This window comes from Paroedura picta, chromosome 9 (assembly GCF_049243985.1).
Source record: "Paroedura picta isolate Pp20150507F chromosome 9, Ppicta_v3.0, whole genome shotgun sequence".
NCBI classification, from domain to species: domain Eukaryota; kingdom Metazoa; phylum Chordata; class Lepidosauria; order Squamata; family Gekkonidae; genus Paroedura; species Paroedura picta.
The window spans coordinates 73,773,423-73,791,868 of NC_135377.1; the positions used below are offsets into that span (position 1 = coordinate 73,773,423).

An 18,446-nucleotide genomic window follows, 5' to 3' on the forward strand; every position below is an offset into this window, starting at 1 on the left:
CCTACTCCTTGCCACTGATCAGCTGATCAACCAAGGGGGAGGGAGAGACATCCAGAAAAACAGAGATCCAGCATCAATACCCATGTGACCGAGAACTGGCACTGGGTGGGGGCGCTCTGGTATTTGGGCAAAAGCTTTATGCTAGAAGCCAAATTTACCACAGAGATTTTGACAACATATCAGAGTGACACTCCAACATCCTGGATGTGATGATGTCACTTCCAGGTCATGTGGGCAGTGACACAGACATTAAGGGTGGGCCTCCCTGCTGTTCTTGTTAAGCCCCCCCCCCAATCCCACTGGTTGCATGGCAACCCTAAACCCTACTGAATGGTAAAAACTATTACCAGGATCAGGCAGCAAGATGAGTAAAAGGAGGGACTATGTTTCAGGGACAGAGGAAAATAAAATAAAAATCTAATGGCACCTTAAAGACTAGGAATACTTATTTCAATATGAGCTTTCATGGTTCTCAGCCCACCTTCAGACAGATATGTGATTGAACATACTGGGAAATTTTTATGGGGTAGGTGGGGGTGTGTGTCAAAGCTTGGTGTAAATTATACTATGAGTCTTACACTCTTCCCTTCTGCCTCTGCCATAAAAATCCCCCACTATGGTTTCCTATCACATATCTATCTGATGAACTGGTTGAGCCACAAAAGCCCATTTTGAAATAAATGTTGCTAGTCTTTAAGGTGCCGTGTGTTTATCCAAGATCCTACAAATCAGTCCATGGATTCTCCTTTTTATTGTTAAAAGCATAGTGACATGAAGTTATTTTAAAGACATTAAAAAGAAATAGAATACAACAGATGTTTCTCTTTAGATCCGTCAGAACTTTACAGGTCTGTATTTTCATGACTCCCATGAGTTTTAGTGCAGAGTAATAAATCATTTAAACAGTGAGCCTGCAATCTACATTGTCCCTTGTAGGAGAGGATAAGGTCACCACAGGAGAAAGCAGGCATTTTTTAAAGAAGGAAACAACTATTGTGGGAAGAACAAAATTCCTGTCTGGGGGTGCCTGCTAAGCCCATTTTGTCCTTTGTTTCTCCTTGAACTTCCCTCTTTGACTAGAGTCAGCTGACTGAATGGTGGTTGCCAGCAGCAGTTCTATTTAAAAGAAGCTTGGAGCACCACTGTGTACAATCATCACACAATTGTATGAGGTGCAAACAATGGATTATTATTCTCAGCACAATTGTCTTGCTTTGGAGTTTCCTTTACAGATAGAAATTTGGCTTTGGAGCAAGCCAAGGAGATCAATCAGAAAACTCCTCCTTTGGAGGACCCAAGTTTTTAAGTACCAGTTGGCACCATGCCAGAAGTCGCTAGAGAAGTTCTAGATTCAAGTCTAGTTGCAGCTTAGACACCAACTGAGTTTTTAATAGTATACGTTTTCATTGTTTTAATTTGTTTGTATTATTATTGAAAATTTTACACAACAAAAAATACACAAAACCTATGAAACACTACCACCAACAGCACCACAATAACCCCCCAATGAGAAATAATGATAAAGGCACCTCCCCCAATAACCAAAAACATACAATGACAAGAAAAAATATTTAGAAAAGGCTTCTGACCATCTACAAATCAGGTTCTTTAGTTTTCTAGTACCACATGCACAAAAATATTATTAGAAATCAAAATTTGACAATTACATCTTTCATTGCCCATTCATAATTCTAATATATGTCTTTCATGAAAATAATATAAGAATGAAATACATATTTACATCTATTAATTTTTTTAGAATACCTTTTACTCTCTTCTTTCTGATAAAGATATACTCCATCCTTGTCTTAACTAATTTATTCAACAGAACCAATATGTCATTCCACCAGGTGGGGGCCAGGACCAAATAGGCTCTGGCCCTTGTTTATTTATTTATTTATTGTTGTGGTCCGCCGTGCTTCTCTGGGGCCAGGGATCCGCAGCCAGTTGGAGGTAGCGGAGCGCAAGGCTCTTTTGGGGGTATAGGCATAGAGACGGTCTCTCACATACACTGGGCCCAAACCGCGTATGGCTTTAAAGGTGGCTAGCAAAACCTTAGGCTTAATCCGGAATTCAACTGGGAGCCAGCCGAGTTGTTGGAGTGCCGGCCGGGTGTGGGATCTCCATGATGTTTTGGTGAGGATCCTGGTTGCAGCATTCGGCACCAGTTGTAGTTTCCGGATCAAGGATAAGGGTAGGCCTGCGTAGAGCGAGTTGCAGAAGTCTATTGCATGGATCACTGTGGCTAGGTGCTCTGGGCCCAGGTAGGGCGCTAGTAGCTTGGCTTGGTAGAGATGGTAAAATGCCAGCTGCGCTACCTTTGTGACCTGGGCTTCCATTGTAAGAGAAGCATCCAGGATCACGCCCAGGTTCCTGGAGGAGTGCGTTGGTGAAAGCTGCACACCGTCCAGGGTGGGCAGACGCGCTTCCTATTCATTTACATGGTATTTTTTCATTTTTCTAGTACTGAGCATAAATTATTCTTGCTGCTGAGATCATGTAAAGTGATAATATTCTCCTTGCTTTTGTTATTTCAGGATCCAAAATATTTAATAAATATAATTCTGGTTTAAGTTTCAAGTCTAGCTTAGTTATTTTCTGAGTATATTTATGAATTTGTACCCAAATTTTTTTGCCTTTGAACATGTCCACCAAAGGTGGTAAAAAGTCCGATCAACCAATTTACATTTCCAACATTTTGTTAAACCTTTTTTTGTAGATTTTGAACAATAATACCAGAGTCAAATAACATCTATAAAGTATTTTGTAATAATTTTCCCTTATATTAGTTGCTAATGTAAACTTTATATCTCTTTTCCACACCTTCTCCCACTGCTGAAGATTAATAGTATGCCCTATATTTTCTGCCCAGTAAATCATTGATTCCTTCTCAGTGTCTTTTTAAAATAACATGTTGTAGATCTTTGCAATTAATTTCTCTTCTTGTTCGTATATACACAGATAAGCCTCATTTTTTGCATTTTCAAACTGATAAATCTATGAATTTTACATTTTTCATATAATTGTCTATATAGAAACCAATTGCAGGTACCACTTGCTACTGTTATATCTTCCCTCTGTTCAAATTTTATTTGGTGTTCAGAGTAATCTAACAGATCTTTATATTTTAAACTAGAAGGAAAGCCCATTTGTAAAAATGGGCGGAGGGCGGCGGAGTGATGCGTGTGCTTAGGCGGCCGCCCCCTCGCTTCGCAGGCAGGGGGGAAGGGGTGGCTGGGGGCGGCTGGCGCAACGACGCAGGCACGGAACTTCGTGCATGCGTGTTAGCAGTCGGGCAGGGGCGGGTGCAACCACGAAGCCACAGAACTCTGCGCCTGCATGGTAGTGGGCACCGTGGCATTGGCGTGGGCCGCCACAGCTGACTGGGAGCAGCGGGAATGGGCGGCCAAGCGGGCGAATGGGACTGCGGTAAGTACTGGCCGGGGAGAAGGGTGGGTGGGGTGGGAATTGCACGGGCGGCAGTGGCTGGCGAGGCAGGCTGTGGGTGCGCGAGAGCGGATGGGAGGCGGGTCCAGTTGGCCAGGCAGAGTCGGGCATTTGTGGGGGTAAGCGTGGTGCACGTGGCGGTGGGCGGGCAAGGTGTCGCTGGTGGAGGGGGGTCTTGTTTGCGCTGGCGGCGGGAGCAGGCAGGTCCGTAGGCGGGCAAGGACTGTCGCTGGGCGGAGGGAAAACAGCAGGGGCACCGCGTCTTTGGTGCAGCAGCCCTGCTGCTTTCCCTGGGCGCAGCAGCGTGGGGCAGCCCTCCACCCCGGCGGCCATCCCCGTCCCGGGGCGAAGTGCAGTGGTGCTTGGCGGGAAAAGTGTAAGGCCTCCGCATCTTTGACGCAGCGTCCCTGCTCTTTTCCCTGCAGAGAGGACTCACCGTCCGGAGGCCGCAGCAGCGAGGATGGCCGCCTTGGAGGACTGTGGACTCGAGGGTGTGCTACTCCGAGGATGGGCCAAGTCGCTAATGGGACTTGGCCCTGGAGTGCCACTCAGCGGAGCTAATCAGGAGCTGCTTTCCGGCTCCTGGTTCGCTCCTCCGAGTTTTTATCACAGACAGCGCCCGCCCTCTCTCCTCCCCCTTAGCCCTTAGCCTTTTATTTGTACCACTCTGCTGGAGTGGTGTAAAGATACTCCTCTGAGTGCCATTTTTCCCTATTATATAATGACTTATGTGGCAACACCCAGTATGGGATTTTTGGCCACAACTGGTTCTTATATTTAGGCCAAACTCTAAACCGTGCGTGCCTTATACAATGATTTTTAAATATTTGGTGTATCCCTGCTTTCCCAAACCAAAGGTATGCATGCCAACCAAATTTTATGTCATGGCCTTCTAACTTCAAAAGATAATTATTTCTTAATGTTAACCAGTCGATCCAAACAAAACTTGCAGCACAATAATACAATTCTAAATTTAGAAAATTCAATCCCTCTCTTTCTTTACTGTCAAACAATTTTTTGAACTTTATCCATTTCCTTCGCTGCCAAATAAAATTTGATAGTTCCTGCTTTTGTATATTAAACGCCAAAATTTTAGATTTCTGATTATTTATTTTAAGCCCTGATGCTAAGCTAAACTTCTGAAATAATAACAAAACTTTCTGAGAAGATGATATTGGGTCTTCTAATAACAAAACTATGTCAACTGCAAAAGTCCTAATTTTAAATTCTTCTCTCTTCATTTTTATCCCCCAAACCGCATTATCTTCTCTTATTTTATTCATTAATATTTCCAAAACCAAAATAAATAATAATGGTGGAAGAGGGCATCCCTGCCTTGTAGCTTTCTGTATATTATACATCTGTGAAAACTGTCCATTAATCTTAATATTTGCTACTTGTTCCAAATATATCACTCTTATACCTTTGATAAATTTCTCTCCTAATCCCATCTTTTCTAAACATTTTTGCATAAACTTCCTATTAATGTTGTCAAACGCCTTTTCTATATGTAAGAAAATTAAGGCTTCTGGTTTGTCTATATGTAAATTCAAACATTTATTACAGTTCTTTTATTATCTTTGATTAGAATTCAAGCCTGCTGTATGGAGAATACAGTGGGCGCCAGGAGCCGTCCTGGCAGATGCCCCCCTGTGGGGCTCCAGGCCTTCCCCGGTGGCCAGGCAGTGTGGCCGCCTGATCTTTGACCCGGAGGGGCGATTTCCAGGTGCCAGGGAAGGCAACCCCCACCCAGGCTAGCGGGGCCAGACTTCCCCCCCCCCGGCTGCCCCCGCGCGACATCAGGGGCTGGGTGCGGCCAAAGGGGCAGTCCCACTGCGTCTGTGACGTGGCGGGGCTGTCCCTTTGGCCGGGGCGAGGCCTCCATCTCCGGCCAGCTCCTGGCTCCCGCATGATGCCGGGGCCTCGGGGCCTACCTGCCGTGTCAGAGGCCAGCACGGGAATGGCGGCTGTGGGCCGAAGGTGGCCCACGTTGGGGGATGGGTGGGTTGGGAGGTGCTTTGCGCCTCCCAACTGGTCAGTCCTGGGCCATGGGGCCCTGGACTGACAAGCGCAGTGCCCAATCGGGACGCCCCCCATCCCAGACAGCGTCCACCCCCACACCCCTTACTGTTTTATTTATACCGCTCTTGGAGCAGTGTAAAGATTTGTCTTTTAGGAAGAAAACCGGATTGTTCTTTTTAAATATAGTCTTTTAAAACATTTTTCAACCTTTGTGCCAATATATCTGATAAGATTTTATAATCATCATTTAACACAGCAATAGGTCTTTAGCTTTTAACATCCCATAAATCCTGTTCCTCTTTGGGAATTAGAGTTCTGCAGGACTGTTTCCATGAACCAGGGACTTCCAGTCCTCCCAATACATTCTGCACAGTTCCCTGCGGGGGCAGCAGGAACTCATCTGTACATGATTCATGCAAAAGATCCCATCCGATCCAGGAACTTTGTTCAATTTTCTTACTCTCTCGATAATTTCATTGACTGTAACAGGTCCGTTTAGTATATGTTTTCAGAAGCCTCAAGCTCCCTTTGCCAGACACTAGAGAAGATGCTGTCAAAAAGGGAAAGGCTGTCTTAATTTCCCTCTGAGGACTGGTTCACACCGGAGTTGGCCACTTCGGCTCCCAAAGCAGCCGGTCTCTCCTGGTGCAGTGAGCACCATGGGGGGGGGGGAGGCGCAGGCGTCAGTGCGCTGGTGGGCGCACACACACAGGCACAGATGGCACGGGCACTCCCTCCGGCATGAGGCATTTTGCTTCTTAGTAGTGCAGAGTGGTAAGGCAGCCGTCTGAAAGCTTTGCCCATGAGGCTGGGAGTTCGATCCCAGCAGCCGGCTCAAGGTTGACTCAGCCTTCCATCCTTCCGAGGTCGGTAAAATGAGTACCCAGCTTGCTGCTGGGGGGTAAACGGTCATGACTGGGGAAGGCACTGGCAAACCACCCCGTACTGAGTCTGCCATGAAAACAAGGGCGTCACCCCAAGGGTCAGACTTGACCCGGTGCTTGCACAGGGGATACCTTTACCTTTACCTTTTTTACATACTGAAGAGGTCAATATCACATGTTGAAGCCCTGCTGGATCAGGCCAGTGGCCCCTCCAGTCCAACGTTTTGTGTCACACAGTGGCCAAAACCCAGGGGCCATCAGGAGGTCCACCAGTGATTAGGTTGCCAACCTCCAGGTGGGGCCTGGAGAGCTCCTGGAATTACAAATGTTCACGTTGTAGACTCTTCTACTTAGTACACGTGTATAGAATGAGCTTCAGTTATTATTAAACATCAGGAGAACGTTGAGAATGTTGCCTGAACTACTTTGGATCACTGGCCTCTGCAACAATTTAAATATGAGGATTTTTTAAAAACTATAGTAAGTGGAGTATCAGTTTTGGATGTACTAACAGTTTTTCTCTTCTTCAAGACGTCAGAATTCCATGGGATGGTTTCCAAAGGAAAAATGACTACCAGCTTCTTTAGGTTTCCCAAGACGGTCTGAAATATATTAAACACAGCTCAAGCTCCCAAACAGTCATCCCCAAAATGATTTTCTTTCAACACTGAAACTCAATGTCAGATTCCAGTTCTTTCTACAGAAAACGACACTTTGCGGTGTGTTGGCTCCAACCTGCATTTCCGAGAGGTCTCACCTTTAAGGAAAGGAGGGGCTTTTTACCGTCTCTGTTTCTCCTAATGTTCTGCAGGCTCCCCCCCCCCCCACAAGCGCCCTAGAGAGACGTTGCCAAGCAGACCCCAGTCAAGCCACAGCTCCACGCTCTGAGCCTCAAGTCTTGCTTGTTCTCAATCAGCCCTGCCTGCAGCTTCAGAGGACAGAAGAGCCAAACGTTTTCATGGGCTGACGCAGATCAAATAGACAGAGGTGGGAGACAAGCCTGACCAGGGTAGGGCCGTAGGGAGCTGCAGTTTGCGCAAGCAGAAGCCAACACACATTGAACTCCCCAAATTCCTCCCAGCATTACCAAATCTGAAGCTGGAAACATGGATTTTGGAACAACTTTGCATTCATCTGGCCGCAAAAGAGGCCAAGAGGGAAGGGCTGCCTTGCTGAGGGCCATGTGCTTCGCTTGCTAGCGTGCACTGAACATTACGCCTTACCGGCGAACAGCAATTCACATCCAGAACTTATGAACTGCACTCGGATCACATCCTGACATTCTACTAGAATTACCCTTGAATCAACAGTAGGAGCTCTTGGGACTTCCTCGTTCCCTAACAGCTTTCAGCCGAAGGTGTGACGCAGCCGATTCCTCTTCAGTCTATGGCCACTGCTGCTGTTAAGACTCATTCTATCATTAATGTCGGTACCTTCTAAATATGGCCATCATTTTCGTGGCATTGAAACAGAGGTAATTGCTACATCCAGGCCTCACCTGCCTGCCTGCCTGCCTGCCTGTGTGTGTGTGTATGCAGGCCTTCAACTGAACACTTCCCAATCTGAGGGGTCTGGAAACATTTTGCTCCCAATTCAGGCTCACTGCAGCTTGTTTCTTCCCTACAAACTGAGATTTCTGTGTTTGAGGGAGGTGGGAGCATGCAAAAAAGCTGTGTTTGTGGCCCTTTCAGACAACCCCCCATTCATTGGGATGTTTGAACATGGCCTGTTTTATGGAGGGAGGAGATCACAAGGATCATGCACAACATTTGAAGCTCCATCATAAAACATGTTTGCATGGTGGACAGAAGGGCACCCATCTTGGGTTAACAGCATCAGAAGCCCATCAGGTGTTTTCTCACGTACATGATTTGTGCCAAAGCGTGCCAATTAAGGGAACATAACTTTGGATGCAGCTCACGTGGTTCCCCTGCACATGAAAGTACTGAGAACCAACCCTGCATGTCCCATCAGCTGGGGATTATAAACATGGAAGGACCATGAGCCAGGGGCCCTCAGGGGGACTCTCTGAGTTCTGCAGGGCCTGCAAAGAGACCTCGTTCCCCCTCCCTGAGTTCGGACACAGCATTAGAGCTGCTAATGGCTGCCCCAGGTTGCCACTCTGGTGTTTGACCATCAGCCACTGGTCACTCTCTGGACCAATGCAGGAGGGCTGAAGCAGGGGAGGAGTTTTCTATCCTGAATTGTATTCCACCATTTCTACGCTAGAGTTGTGGAGGGTGTCTTATGGGAGATCTGCTTTTATGTTTTTATATTCATTTTGTGAACCACCACGAGCAGCCAGCTTGCTGGGAGTGGTGAACTATGAATCAAATAAACAAACAAACAAATAAATGAGTCAACAGATCAAGGTGTAGCAGTCAAAAATATATGCGGTTTAGCAAGGAGATGCACTGCTTGCTCAAAAGGCATGTACCTCCTCTATTTTCCTTTCCCTTCAAGGAATATGCAAGTTGCCATCAAATGTAAAATAATTACTAAATTCAGAAAGAACACTACAACAACTTTAACTGGTCCTAAATTCGCAATGTGGTCTGTAAGCTTTTGAGCAACGACTGAACTGTTCATCATGCTGAAAGTGATTTAAAAAATCTGAAGTTCAATGCAGCCGGCTTCCTTCCTCAGTCTCGCTCAGCCACACGCCATTGATGCCGACAAGGGCTGCCAGCCCTACTGGAGCCTTTCCAGGGGTCAGACAAGACCCCCTCCTCCCCCCATCTTAAACTGCAAAAGAACTGGTTGGAGTCATCCGTTGACATTAAGCTGAGCCTGCCATTGGTTTTAGTCTTACACCAGTAATGAAGAAAGCCCTCGCAGACTAATTACTGAATTATTTATACACTAGGGGCAAAGCCCGTTGTCTCCAAGAATACAACGGGCGCTAGAGCTTGGCAGTGGGAAGAGGAAGGGGAGGAGTTGTCCAGTCTGTAAGGGCTTGGGGTTGAATGTGTGTGTTGTGTGGGAGGTTGTGGTGGCGTGGTGGCAAATGAGGGCATGGGTGTGGAGACATGGGTGTCAAGAACTTGTGGTGTGGAATGTTCACTGAGTGTGGGAGAGGACCTAACTTTTGGGAATTGTGGCAGAGTGGTTACAGATGAGCTTTCCAGAGCCATGTGTTCAGATATGTGAAGGGAAAATTACATGGCAATTCCTCCCAGTTCTGCGTTCAGCGTCATTTCCTTTCTTGTGTAAATTAGGCTACAAACACCAAAATGTCTCCCTGAAGGTCGGACTCTGAGGCATTGTACCATTTTGAAGTCCCACCTCCAAACCTCCAGGAATATTTCCAACCCAGGGGTAGCCAACCTCCAGGTGGGGCCTGGAGAGCTCCTGGAATTACAGCTCACCTGCAGAGTATAAAGATCATCTCCCCAGGCAGAAAGGGCTACTTTGGACAGGGTTGTGGTAGAGAAGAAACATTTAAGGCTTCCCACACAGGTTGTTGTTGAATTGAAAGACTTGAGGCCTACTGCACAGGGTTGTTGCGCAGATGAAACAGGAGACAAAAGAAGCAGTTTCCTCTGCAGAATAATGCTGTGCAGTGGCCTCAAATCTGCAGAGAGTTGCAAAGAAGAAAGACACACGGCGTGGCTGTGTCTAACCCCCGGGCAGAGCAGTATTTTAAGTAATATGGGGCTTTTCTGTGGCCTCCCTGTCAGGCAACTGTTTGGCAGAAGGGGAAAGTCCCCCCCAAAGGAAGGCCCCTAAGGCTCCCCTGCGTTGCTCTTGGAAAGGCCTCCCTCCCCTCAGTCAGGGGCTGTCAGAGGCTCCTTCCCAGCAGGCCTGAAGGGGGGGGACCTCCTGCCAGCTCTGTCAGGTTTCTGAGGCCGTTTGCGGTTGGACATGACAGTGAGGACAGCCTTGGGGCGAAAAGGGCTGGCACAGCCTGTCCAAGCCTCTGTTCTCATCCCCCTTGGCAGCCCTGCTGACCTCCTCTCCCTGCGGTGGTCAGGAGCAGACTGGCAGCCATTTCTCCAGATTGCCCCAGGCTGGATGGAATTTTGGTCTGTCCTGGTGAGGAGGAAGGCCGCCCCATTGGCTGCTTGGCCCTGGATGGACACTCGGAGGGCCGCCCCATTGGCTGCTTGGAGCTCTTCCGCCAGGTTTATGGTTGAGGCCGGGGCTGATAATAGATCTATGCCTCCCCCGGGGACTCGGGTTCTGGACCCGAAGCAAAACATCATCAGGACCTCCTCTCCACCCGCTAGTAGTGGGAGGGAGGGGGGGAGTTGAGCTGCCATTCTTGCCATGCCGGCAATATTGGCAATGTTATTATTGTTTTATGGGGTTTTAATGGGGAATTGCGATATTGTTACCCGCCACGAGCCGCAAGGGAGTGGCGGGCTATAAATCTAATAATAATAATAATAATAATAATCTGAACACAATGGAAAAATGGGCCAATGAGAACAAGATGCAATTTAATAAAGATAAGTGTAAAGTTCTGCATCTGGGTCAGAAAAATGAAAAGCATGCCTACTGGATGGGGGATACGCTTCTAGGTAGCACTGTGTGTGAACGAGACCTTGGGGTACTTGTGGATTGTAAACTAAACATGAGCAGGAAGTGTGATGCAGCGGTAAAAAAGGCAAATGCCATTTTGGGCTGTATCAACAGGGGCATCACATCAAAATCACAAGATGTCATAGTCCCATTGTATACGGCACTGGTCAGACCACACCTGGAGTACTGTGTGCAGTTCTGGAGGCCTCACTTCAAGAAGGACGTAGATAAAATTGAAAGGGTATAGAGGAGAGCGACGAAGATGATCTGGGGCCAAGGGACCAAGCCCTATGAAGATAGGTTGAGGGACTTGGGAATGTTCAGCCTGGAGAAAAGGAGGTTGAGAGGGGACATGATAGCCCTCTTTAAGTATTTGAAAGGTTGTCACTTGGAGGAGGGCAGGATGCTGTTTCCGTTGGCTGCAGAGGAGAGGACATGCTTGACTGGTTATGTCTGCCCTTCTGACGCCTGAGGCCTACTGCTGGCAACTGCAGTCCCTGTTGTTGTCCGCAAGGCCAACTCGTTGCCTAATCAAAGTGGATCACCTAGTTTCTCCCAAAGTCTCACTTTCTACTGTCCTGTAAAGCTAACTCCACTTGAAATTCTGAGCCACTTATGCCTTTGAGTTCATAGGACCTTCCTGGAAAATACTGTTTTGTTTTTTAATTACAAGGCTAAGGAAAAATCACTTCAGTCCCCATGTCTCTCCAGTTATTTACTTGTTCACTGTTTGCAGTTTCAAGCTGTAAATATTCTTTTTTTAGATCTTCCTGCACTTTCCAGACTAGCAGAACCCATGCTGGTCTGTCTGTCTGTGCCCCAAAATACCAACAGTTGCTGGTAAGGGCTAGCGAAAGCCTATAGCCCAGGAGGGATACACCCGCACCACTCCACCCCAACTCATTCTCCAAGCCTCTACCATCACCTCTTGATAGCTGCTCAACTCTAAATAATAATGATCAGCTCTGCAGGCAAAAGTGGCTACTCTGGAGGCTGGACTCTGAGGCATTGTATGATTTTGAAGACCCACCTCCAACCCAGGGGTAGCCAACCTCCAGGTGGGGCCTGGAGAGCTCCTGGAATTACAGCTCCTTTGCACAGTATAAAAATCAGCTCCCCAGGCAGAAAGGGCTGCTTTGAAGTTTGTTGTGGAGAAGTAACATTTCAGGGCTGCCATGGAAGTTGTTGTTGAGTTGAGACACTTGAGGCCTACTGCACAGGGTTGTTGTGCAGATGAAACAGGAGGCAAAAGAACTTCTGCAACAACCTCCAGTTTTGTCTACTCAACAACCTTGTGCAGTAGGTCTGAAATATGCAAAGTTGCTTGGCTGCATCTTCCCTTCAGCAGTGAAGTCGGCCACATCAGTATTTAAAGTCAGGAGGACTTTTCTGTGGCCACCGTCAGCTTCCCCCCCCCCCCACTCAAAAGGAAAGCAGAAGTACCGCCAGAGACGCTCCCGCATTGCTCTCAGAAACGCCTCCCTCCCCTCAGTCAGGAGCTGTTATAGACTTCCTTCACAGCAGGCCTGAAGGGAGGGGGGAGCGCACGCCACCTGCCAACTCTGTCATTGGTCTAAGGCAAAGTGAGGGAAGTTGTTGTACGTGCCAGTTAGGACAGCCCTGAGGCAAAAAGGGCTGGTGCAGCCTGTCCACGCCTCTGTTCTCAGCCCCCTCAGCAGCCCTACCAACCTCCTCTCCCTGCAGTGCTCAGGGGCAGGCTGGCGTCAACGTCACCAGGTAGCCCCTGGCCAGGGTGGGGGCGGGCTGTGTTGCTTCCCTATTGGTCCAAAGACCGGGGGGGGGGCAATCTGATCTTTGGACTGGCCCCGCCCAGTCTCCGCCCACCTAGGCATTAGCTTTTTATATTATATTATATTATGGAAGCTGGCATCCGTAAGAGGAAGTCTCTCTGTGCAGAGCAGTCTTGACCCCAGTCAGGTTCAAGCACACGTAGGTAGTGTGGAATTCCAGAAGATGAACCTAAAGCAATCTGGCAATTTTAATTCCTCTCTGCAATGTTTTCTTGACCTGAAATAGGCCGGGAATGCTAGGGGGCTGGTTAGCTTGCTGTGGAGGCATTATACTCTTTTGAGGTCCCACTTCCAAACCTCGAATATTTCCAGACCCGGAACAGTCAATCTCCAGGTGGGGCCTGGAGATCTCCTGGATCATCTCCAGACTATAAAGATCAGCTCCCCAGGCAAAAATGACTGCTTTGGAGGGGTGACTCTGTAGCATTGTATTCACCGAGGTTTAGGGAGGCTAGCCTCCAGGTGGGGTCTGAGAATCCCCTGGAAGTACAGATCATCTCCAGGCAGTTAGGCTGAAGGGAAAGCTCTCTCCCCTCACATGCATCCATTCAAAAGGAATGCTTGTGGCCACAGACAGACTTGGGCTAGCACAGTCTGTTACTTGGATGGTGATGTCTGCCCTTCTGAAGCCTGAGACAGCAGCAAGGCCAGCCACAGTAGTATTTTAAGTGAGAATCTTAGAATCATAGAATTGGAAGGGCCCTCATGGGTCATCTGGTCCAACCCTCTGCACTATGCAGAACACTCACAACCTTTTCGCTCATCCCCTGTCACCTGCCACCCCCTTGAGCCTTCACAGAATCAGCCTGTCCGTCAGATGGCTCTCCAGCCTCTGTTTAAAAATGTCCAGAGATGGAGAACCCACCACCTCCCGAGGAAGCCTATTTCACTGAGAAACTGCTCTAACTGTAAGTAACTTCTTCCGGATGTTCAGATGGAATTTCTTTTGCATTAATTTAATCCCACTGGTTCTGGACCATCCCTCTGGGGCAAGAGAGAACAACTCTGTTCGATCCTCTATATGGCTTTTCTATGATATCCCTCTCAGCCAACGGTTAGACAGAATAAGGAAGCTTTCACCTCTCAAAAGGAAAGCACAAGTATGCCCACAGACTCCCCTGCATTGTTCTCAGGAATGTCTCCCTCCCCTCAGTCAGGGGCTGTTAGAGACTCCTTCACAGCAGGCCTGAAGGGAGGGGGGAGTAAGCTGCCAGGGACGGCTAACTCACCAGGTGACAGATTTCAATGAACTGGATAACTGTAAGGTGAACAGAATGTGAGGAGACAGCCAGAATCAAACATGGCACCTGCACATATTCCTTTGCCCCTCACTGGCACATTTCTTAGAATCATAGAATCATAGAGTTGGAAGGGGCCATACAGGCCATCTAGTCCAACCCCCTGCTCAACGCAGGATCAGCCCTAAGCATCCTAAAGCATCCAAGAAAAGTGTGTATCCAACCTTTGCTTGAAGACTGCCAGTGAAGGGGAGCTCACCACCTCCTTAGGCAGCCTATTCCACTGCTGAACTACTCTGACTGTGAACATTTTTTTCCTGATATCTAGCCTACATCGTTGTAGTTTAAACCCACTACTGTGTGTCCTCTCCTCTGCAGCCAGCAGAAACAGCATCCTGCCCTCCTCCAAGTGACAACCTTTCAAATACTTAAAGAGGGCGATCACGTTCTTCTTTTAAGGAATGTTATAAATTGAGCTTAAAGAGCTCAGAAATGAAATTGAGATACCCAGTGGTAAGCAGAGCTTTGTTCTACAAACATGGACACAAAACAGTATGTAGACACTTGAATATTTGTGATGGGTGGAACACAATGGAACAACCCCTCTCTTCCAGATTTCCTTGCTCCTTCATGGCTGCCATGACTTTATAGAAAACATATGAGGGAGGCGATTCTCAGAATGTATGTATATGTCTGCTCTTTAAAAAATGGGTTTTTAACATAACATATGTTGTGCAGCAGATACAATTACCCTCTCAGAATGCATTCCAGATGGCACTTTTAACAAATGGGTGCAAGATGTGTGCTCTGAAACACTTTAGCAACCTAACAACACGGGGTGGAGACGGTGTTGGTCGCCCTGCTGGATGATCTCCGTCGCCAGCTGGATAGAGGCGGGTCAGCCGTGCTGGTTCTTCTGGATCTGTCGGCTGCTTTCGACATCGTGGACCATGAGATATTGGTCCACCGCCTCTCCGGTATGGGGATATGGGGTACAGAGGGGTTGCGGTGGGGGATGAGCTCTCACGACCTTATGGACTCCCTTGTGGGGTCGCATAGGTCGCGGTTCTCTCCCCCACACTATTCAACATCTTTATGCGCCCTCTGGCCCAGCTGGTACGGAGTTTGGGGTTGGGTTGCCATCAGTACGCTGACTACACCCAGCTCTATCTCCTCATGGACAACCACCCGGACTCTCCCCTGGAACCATTCGCCAGATGTTTGGAAGCGGTGACAGAATGGTTTGAGCAGAGTCGCCTGAAACTCATCCCCTCCAAGACGGAGGTCCTGTGGCTGGGAAGTAGGGGGCGGGAACAGGAAGCGCGTTTACTCACCCTGGCAGGGGCGCATCTTACCTTCACGTCCCAGGCCAGAAACTTGGGTGTGACCATTGATGCCTCCCTGACTATGGAGGCGCAGGTCAGGAAAGTAGCCGGCCAGGCATTTTTCCATCTTCGCCAAGCTCGGCTACTAGCACCCTACCTGTCCCCCGAACACCTGGCCACTGTGATCCATGCAACGGTCACCTCCAGATTAGATTTCTGTAACTCGCTCTACGCGGGCTTACCCTTGTCTCTGATCCAGAAACTCCACTTGGTACAAAATGCAGCTGCTAGGGTCCTCACTGGCACACTTTGGAGGGCCCACATCCAGCCTGTGCTGAGGCAGCTGCACTGGTTACCAATTGCTGTCCGGATCCGGTTCAAGGTTTTGGTTCTAACCTTTAAGGCTTTGCGCGGGCTGGGAACCACATACCTGAGGGACCGCCTACCACCCTATACCCCCTGCAGGGCTCTGCGCTCTGCGAGTGAGAATCTTCTGGTCGTTCCCGGCCCCAGGGAAGCACGCCTAGCCTCGACCAGGGCCAGGGCCTTTTCGGTCCTGGCCCCCACCTGGTGGAATGAGCTCCCAGGAGAGCTGCGGGCCCTGCGGGACCCTTTAACGTTCCGCAGGGCCTGCAAGACGGAGCTCTTCCGCCAGGTCTATGGTTGAGGCTGGGGCTGCCGGGGTACATGGACTGCTCTCCCCCGGGCTTCTTCCTGAACACCGTTGACCTCCTTCTCCTCCACCCCCCCTTTTTTAATGAAGGGGGGGTAGGAAAGGGATTTTATTATTGTGCCGCCATGCTGTGATATTTTTAAGTCTTTTAATGGGAGTTTTTAATGGGATTTTAAGACACTGTAACCCGCCACGAGCCATTTGGGAGTGGCGGGAAATAAATCGAAATAATAATAATAATAATAATAATAATAATAATAATAATAATAATAATAATAATAATAATAATAATAATAAAAAACAACAACAAGAACAAAAAAGCTGGTGAGAACAGTTGGCAAGTTGGCATCAAAACAAGCTACATTTTGGGCTGTCTTTTGCCAGCCCTAGGGCTTCCCCTATGTTTCTCAGGGTTTTGCACCCCTGTACCTCTTTGGTGAGCGCCTCTAACTGGACATGTCCATGGAAATGCTAACTTCAGGCTATGTCCCTCCACTTCTTTCTCCTCCAATTAAATCACAGGTTGGAACAAAGTATGTGTTGTGGGAGACAAGAAAAACTAAACGTGATTTTTGATTTACTAAAATGCACACTCACACAGCTATAGCAGTCAACAACTTCTGCCAACCTAAAATCCAAAGGCCATAACCCGATTTCTTATGACACTCAAACGCTGGATAAGAAATAAATAAAGCTTAGGCTAACCTCAAGTTCCATATGTTTTGCCAAATGTGGAGGAGACATGCATTCTACAGCCTGCTTGGTAGTCCCACTGATGAAACACTGGCCAGAGCAGGCCAAAGTCCAATGGAAAAGGCTACCCTGGCATCGCTCAAGTGCCTTTGCCAACAGACTTTGGCTTAGCCTTAGACAAGAATTTGTTGCGGGATTCTTAATGGAAAGATAAGTAATGGTGGGCAAGTTAGCCAGAAGAGCTGCCAAAGAGCCAGTCCCCAGGTGGGGAGATGGATCCTTCAGAAGGGCTTAGTGCCTATTTTACATCTGTTTTTTTACCACAGGTAAAAGGGTTTAGGCACATCTAGAGATGGCCGTAGCCAAAGGATAGTGTCTGGGTGGCAGGTTAACATGGATAGGGAGGTTGTCGAGAGTTCAAATCCCCTGGGCCGGATGAAATGCACCCGAGAGTGCTCAAAGAACTTTCTAGAGAACTTGCAGAACCCTTGTCCATCATCTTCGGGACCTCTTTAAGGACTGGAGATGTCCCGGAGGACTGGAAGAGAGCAAACCTTATTCCGATCTTCAAAAAAGGGAGGAAGGATGACCTGGGAAACTACAGATCAGTGAGTCTGACCTCTGTTGTGGGTAAAATAATTGAGCAGATAGTAAAGGAAGCGATCTGCAAACATCTGGAGGACAATTTGGCGATCCAAGGAAGTCAGCATGGATTTGTCTCCAACAGATCCTGTCAGACCAACCTGGTTTCCTTTTTTGACCAAGTAACAGGTTTGCTAGATCGGGGAAATTCGGTTGATGTCATTTACTTGGATTTTAGTAAAGCTTTTGACAAGGTTCCCCATGATGTTCTGATGGATAAATTGAAGGACTGCAATCTGGATTTTCAGATAGTTAGGTGGATAGGGAATTGGTTAGAGAACCGCACTCAAAGAGTTGTTGTCAATAGTGTTTCATCAGACTGGAGAGAGGTGAGTAGCGGGGTACCTCAGGGCTCGGTGCTCGGCCCGGTACTTTTTAACATATTTATTAATGATCTAGATGAGGGGGTGGAGGGACTACTCATCAAGTTTGCAGATGACACCAAATTGGGAGGACTGGCAAATACTCCGGAAGATAGAGACAGAGTTCAACGAGATCTGAACACAATGGAAAAATGGGCCAATGAGAACAAGATGCAATTTAATAAAGATAAGTGTAAAGTTCTGCATCTGGGTCAGAAAAATGAAAAGCATGCCTACTGGATGGGGGATACGCTTCTAGGTAGCACTGTGTGTGAACGAGACCTTGGGGTACTTGTGGATTGTAAACTAAACATGAGCAGGCAGTGTGATGCAGCGGTAAAAAAGGCAAATGCCATTTTGGGCTGTATCAACAGAGCCATCACATCAAAATCACAAGATGTCATAGTCCCATTGTATACGGCACTGGTCAGACCACACCTGGAGTACTGTGTGCAGTTCTGGAGGCCTCACTTCAAGAAGGACGTCGATAAAATTGAAAGGGTACAGAGGAGAGCAACGAAGATGATCTGGGGCCAAGGGACCAAGCCCTATGAAGATAGGTTGAGGGACTTGGGAATGTTCAGCCTGGAGAAAAGGAGGTTGAGAGGGGACATGATCGCCCTCTTTAAGTATTTGAAAGGTTGTCACTTGGAGGAGGGCAGGATGCTGTTTCTGTTGGCTGCAGAGGAGAGGACACGCAGTAATGGGTTTAAACTTCAAGTATGGGTTTAAACTTCAATATAGGCTAGATCTCAGGAAAAAGTTTTTCACAGTCAGAGTAGTTCAGCAGTGGAATAGGCTGCCTAATGAGGTGGTGAGCTCCCC

The 18,446-nt window shown here is 47.9% G+C and overlaps 1 protein-coding gene across 8 annotated transcripts in view; it reads right to left on the reverse strand.

The window, feature by feature from the left end:
* The window catches only part of FBXL7 (F-box and leucine rich repeat protein 7), a 195,659-nt gene that overhangs the window by 76,622 nt on the left and 100,591 nt on the right, over positions 1–18,446 (reverse strand). For 4 of the 8 annotated variants that reach the window (XM_077353325.1, XM_077353326.1, XM_077353328.1 and 1 more), the window contains one exon: positions 6,866–6,955. The exons of the other annotated variants lie outside the window; for them this stretch is intronic. The gene's annotated coding sequence lies outside the window, so the exon portion shown is untranslated. The remainder of the gene's footprint in view (positions 1–6,865; positions 6,956–18,446) is intronic. 8 annotated transcript variants of the gene reach the window in all.